Source organism: Sphaeramia orbicularis, chromosome 17, assembly GCF_902148855.1.
Source record: "Sphaeramia orbicularis chromosome 17, fSphaOr1.1, whole genome shotgun sequence".
NCBI classification, from domain to species: Eukaryota; Metazoa; Chordata; class Actinopteri; order Kurtiformes; family Apogonidae; genus Sphaeramia; species Sphaeramia orbicularis.
In genome coordinates, this window is record NC_043973.1 from 55841660 (window position 1) to 55848063 (window position 6404).

Genomic DNA, 6404 nt, shown 5'->3' on the forward strand with positions numbered 1-6404 from the left:
CTTGGTCTTCCTTTCCTGGGGCGGTCCTCATGTGAGCCAGTTTCGTTGGAGCACTTGATGGTTTTTGCGACTGCACTTGGGGACACATTCAAAGTTTTTGAAATTTTCTAGACTGACTGACCTTCATTTCTTAAAGTAATGATGGCCACTCGTTTGTCTTTACTTAGCTGATTGGTTCTCGCCATAATATGCATTCTAACAGTTGTCCAATAGGGCTGTCAGCTGTGCATCAACCTGACTTCTGCACAACAACAACTGATGGTCCCAACCCCATCAATAAGGCAAGAAATTCCACTAAGTAACCCTGACAAGCACAGCTATGAAGTGAAAACCATTTCAGGTGACTACCTCTGGAAGCTCATCAAGAGAATGCCAAGGGTGTGCAAGGCAGTCCATCAGAGCTAAGGGTGGCTACTTTGAAGAAACTAGAATATAAGAGATGTTTTCAGTTATTTCACACTTTTTTTGTTAAGTACAATAATCCACATGTGTTCATTCATAGTTTCGATGCCTTCAGTGAGAATCTTACAATGAAAATAGTAATGAAAATAAAGAAAATGCGAAGAATGAGAAGGTGTGTCCAAACTTTTGGCCTGTACTGTATATATGTGTCTGGTGTGTGTGTGTATGTGTTGTGGTGTGTATGTGTGTGTGTGTTGTGTCTCTGGTGTGTGAGAATATACAGTGTGGGCAAAAAAGTATTAGTCAGCCCCTGATTTGCAAGTTCTCTTACTTAGAAAGATGACAGAGGTCTGTAATTTTCATCAGAGGTACACTTCAACTATGAGAGACAAAAATGACAAAAAAAAATCCAGGAAATCACATTGTAGGATTTTTAAAGAATTTATTTATTTGTAAATTATGGTGGAAAATAAGTATTTGGTCAATAACAAAAGTTCATCTCAGTACTTTGTAACATAATCTTTGTTGCCAATGACAGAGGTCAAAGGTTTGCACACACTGTAGCTGGTATTTTGGCTCATTCCTCCATGCAGATCTCCTCTTGAGCAGGGATGTTTTGGGGCTATCACTGGGCAACACGGACTTTCAACTCCCTCCACAAATTTTCTATGGGGTTGAGGTCTGGAGACTGGCTAGGTCACTCCAGGACCTTGGAAATGCTTTTTACAGAGCTTTTTACTCCTTCATTGCCCGAGTGGTGTGTTTGGGATCCTTGTCATGCTGGAAGACCCAGCCACGTTCCGTCTTCAGTGCTCTCACTGATGGAAGGAGGTTTGGCTTAAAATCTCACGATACATGGCCCCGTTCATTCTTCCCTTAACACGGATCAGTCGTCCTGTCCCCTTTGCAGAAGAACAGCCCCCAAAGCATGAGGTTTCCACCCCCATGCTTCACAGTAGGTATGGTGTTCTTGGGATGCAACTCAGCATTCTTCTTCCTCCAAACACGAGTTGAGTTTTTACCAAAAAGTTCTATTTTGGTTTCATCTGACCACATGATATTCTCCCAATCCTCTTCTGGATCATCCATATGCTCTGTGCAAACTTCAGACGGGCCTGGACATGGACTGGCTTAAGCAGGGGGACACGCCTGGCGCTGCAGGATTTGAGTCCCTCTGGGCGTAGTGTGTTACTGATGGTAGCCTTTTTACTTCGGTCCCAGCTCTCTGCAGGTCATTCATCAGGTCCCTCCTTGTAGTTCTGGGGATTTTTGCTCACCGTTCTCATGATCACTTTGACCTCACAGGATGAGATCTTGCGTGAGGCCCCAGATCGAAGCAGATTATCAATGGTCTTATATGTCTTCCATTTTCTTACAATTGCTCCCACAGTTGATTTATTCACACCAACCTGCTTGCCTATTGTAGATTCACTCTTCCCAGCCTGGTGCAGGTCTATAATTTTCTTCCTGGTGTCCTTCAACAGCTCTTTGGTCTTGGCCATGGTTGAGTTTGGAGTCTGACTGTTTGAGGCTGTGGACAGGTGTCTATTATACAGAGAACCAGTTCAAACAGGTGCCATTAATACAGGTAACGAGTGGAGGACAGAAGAGCTTCTTAAAGAAGAAGTTACAGGTCTGTGAGAGCCAGAAATCTGGCTTGTTTGTCGGTGACCAAATACTTATTTTCCACCATAATTTACAAATAAATTCTCTGAAAAATCCTACAATGGGATTTCCTGGATTTATTTTCCTCATTTTGTTTCTCATAGTTGAAGTGTACCTCTGATGAAAATTACAGACCTCTCTCATCTTTCTAAGTAGGAGAACTTGCAAAATCAGTGGGCTGACTAAATACTTTTTAGCACCACTGTATGTGTGTGAGAGAGAGTATATGTATGTTAGAGTATATATATGTGTGTGTCTGTGTGAGAGAGAGAGTGTGTGTGTGTGTGTATATATGTATATATATTACGGCTGGGTAAAAAAATCGCTTTAATCGATCTTAGATGGATCATCATTTAATTTTGCATAATCAATTAATAGTGGATGAGATTGATTTTTCAGAGCAGGACAGAGTAACGCGGAACCGCAGGCGGCTCCGTCTTGCGAACCGCTGGGGAAGGCTTGGTCTCGCTTGTGAAAAAGATGCGGAAAAGACACGGTGGGGAAAACCCCTCCGCTGGAGGTCCTCCAGCCGCAAACTTGACCCACAGTGTGAACAAAGTGGCCGTCTCGGCGAGTCGCAGAAGCGGTCGTTCTTTGGAATAATAATTTGGTCCATACTATCACCTATAGCTGAGTACAGAGTTAGAGGAATAGTAAAGCGACAATGACCGTTATGCTAACCCCCCCCCCCCCCCCCCCCCCCGCGACTAACATTCACAGAGCGCGTGCACCCACCAGCCCCACTCCGCTCTGACCAACAATCACAGAGCAACTCCCCCCAATGTGTAGAAGCCTGTTGTGTCCTGTTCATTATTCCAGAGCAGATTCAGCAATTTACTGCTGAAATGTCATATTTATTTCCTTTCTAATATCAATATTGATCCCAGTATTGATGCGTTGCATGACTGCAGTTGTCAAATAATCAGCTTACAGCTCCAAATTATACTTTGGTATCACTAAATTAATCTGAATCAATCTATTATTACTGAGTTGAATCGAATTGAATCGAATCGTGATTAATCGATTCAGAACCTTATGAATCGAATCGAATCGATTATGGAATTGGCCATGATACCCAGCCCTAATATATATGTATGTATATATGTGTGTGTATATATATATATATATATTTGGCCTGTAACGGTACACGTACAGAACCGAACCATTCGGTACACAGCTGTACTGAAACGGCACAGTATGTTGAGAAAAAGAAAAAGGAATGAATGATGTCGTTTGATGCGGAACTTTAAATCCGTGCAAGTTTCACATGGACATATGGAAGGACGCACACATTGACCCAAAATATGAAATGCAGTTGATATAAGAAAAAAAACAAAACAAATATGATGTGAACCTGAAGGAAGAGACTGAAGACCCTCCAGCATCAGTCCAGTCCAGTTTGGATCAGTTCAGGTTCAGGTGAAAGACAACAACGAGGAAAGAGACGTTAATAAGATGGATGTTGTTTGGCCTCTAGGAACTACAGTAGTTCTAACACACTTACACTAGCTCTGTCTGTCTATCACGCGCGCTGTATAATAGAGGAATAAATAGAACGTTGAAAGTTTGTAAAGTTTCACTTTTGTTTCATGACAGTGTTCGTTACGTTAGTTATGGACCGCACCCCTGGGTATATAACTGCACACCCCCCTTACCCCCCGGCTCCGACAAAAAAAAAAAAAAAAAAATCCCTGGTGCACACAGGCACACACAATACACACAGTGTCCTAAACAGGTTGTTCTCTGTCCTAAAATAAATAATTTGGTTCATTGTGTTGTCAAAGATTCTCTTCAGTTTGTTTAAAACAGAATACAGTGTTACCCTCTTGTTGATGTTGCACTTCATGTGGAATTTTATGTTATTTTTCTGTAGAATGTGAACTGACAGAACTGTGATTAGATTTTTCTTGTTGGTTCGAAACTACCTTTCAGGGAAAAGTGCAATACTAATGTTTAAACTACATTTAGTAATATTAATAATTTATTTTATTTTCTATTTGATTTGTAGTAGCAGAATTATATTATTCCTGTTTTTCTATATTCTATTGTCTCCAAAAATTGGGGGAAAAATGTTAAAAAATTCATAAATACATTGATAGACATTTTGAGGGGTTTTCTTTCTTCCCGTACCGAACCGAAAAAAAAAACAAATCGTGGCTTTGAAAACCGAAAACGTACCGAACCAAAAATTTTGTGTACCGTTACAGGCCAAATATATATATATATATATATATATATATATATATATATATATATATATATATATATATATACATGTATACATATGTATGTATACATATGTATGTATACATATGTGTGTGTGTGTATATATATTGTGTGTGTGTGTGTGTGAGACTATATATGTGTGTCTGTGTGTGTGTGTGTTCATTTTGTTGTGATGTGGGATTCTGATGTGCCCCAGAGGACGACACAAGCCAACAGGGGCACCCATGTATGTTAAAACAAACACAGACACACACACACAAACACACACACACACACACACAAGCACACACACACACACACACACACACATATACACACAGACATACACACACATGCACACACAGACATGTGCACAGACACGCATGTACACACACACACACAGAGACACACAGACGCACAGCTGCCAACACACTGAGGGAAGTTGAGGAGAACAGAAGGAGTAGGTTAGTGAGGAGGAAGGAAGAACAACACTAGCAGAGGATGCTGGAATGGTTGAGGCGGGGCTTCAGATGAACTGGACGGAAGGAGGAATCGGAGACCTGGTTCGAAGCTGTCTGATGCGCTGACCTTTGACCCGTGACAGGGCTCGGTCCTGGTTCAGATCTGCTTGGTTTGGTGGACGTTTGGAAGTAGAGGTCTTAGGTCCAGGTTCTGTTGGACACGTTTGATGTCGTCCCTTTATTTTCTGGTTTTGGACTGGTCCCTCCTGGTCCGGTGGGACTGCTCCTACTGGTTCTGGTGGTGACTGTTTTTGTACTGGTTCTGGTACTGGTTCTGATGGTGACTGTGTTTGTGAGGTTCTGGTACTGGTTCTGAAGGTGACTGTGTTTGTACTGGTTCTGGTACTGGTTCTGATGGTGACTGTGTTTGTACTGGTTCTGGTTGGACCCCTTGGGGGGATTGGACCCTTTGGAGGCATGGGACCTTTTGGAGGGGTCGGACCCTTTGGGGGGGGTTTGACTCTTTGGGGGAGGGATTGACCCATTGGGCGGGATTTGAACTCTTTGGGAGGGGTAGGACTCTTGGGGGGTTGGATTCCTTCCTTGGAGGGGTTGGACTCTTTGGGGGGATTGGACTCTTTTTGGGGGGTCAGACCCTTTGGGGGGCGTATGAACTCTTTGGCGGGGGGGGGGGGGGGGTTGGACTCCTTCCTTGGAGGGGTTGGACTCCTTGGAGGGGTTGGACTCTTTGGAGGCGTGGGACCTTTGGGGGAGGGGGGATTGGACTCCTTCCTTGGAGGGGTTGGACTCTTTGGAGGCGTGGGATCTATTGGGGCGGGGGGGGGGGGGTTGGACCCTTTGAGGGAGGTTGCACTCTTTGGGGGAGTGTTGGACTCCTTTGGGGTGGGGGGGTGGACTCTTTTGGGGTCGTTGGACTCTTTGAGGGGGGTTTAAACTCTTTGGGGGGGCGTTGGACTCTGGGGGGGTCATTGGCTCTTTGGGGGGGATTGGCTCTTGGGGGTTGGACTCCTTCCTTGGAGGGGTTGGGACTCCTTGGAGAGGTTGAACTCTTTTGGGGTGGTCGGACCCTTTGGGGGGCGGGGGGGGGGTTTGAACTCTTTGGAGGGGTTGGACATTTTGGGGGGGTTGGACTCTTTGGGGGAGGTTGCACTCTTTGGGGGAGGGTTGGACTCCGTGGGGGGGGGGTTGTTGGGACTCTTTGAGGGGGGTTTAAACTCTTTGGGGGGAGGGGGGCTTGGACTCTGGGGGGTTATTGGACTCTTTGGGGGGTGTTGGACTGTTTGGGGGGCCCCTTTTGGCCCATGGGCCGTATGTTTGTCCCCCCTGTTCTAGATTCCAGGTGGTGTAGAACATCACAGTGTTTCCTGGGTTGGTTCTAGATGTTTCCACAGTCAGTCCATGTTCCATTTAAAGGAAACCATCAGCAGATCCAGGTTCTTTATTCAACACAAACATGAGAACATCTGGACCTGAAGGTGTTTTTGGGAATAAACCCGTTCCAGCAGACACAGGTTTTCTACTGTCTGTCAAACGGACCTGTGGTGTTCTGTCGCCGATGTCCCCTCAGGTCGTCATTAGCAGCTTTAATTTTCCTCTCAAGTGGAGCCTGTGAGCAGAGAGGATTGTGGGTAGTCAGGGAGTGGCAGTGAA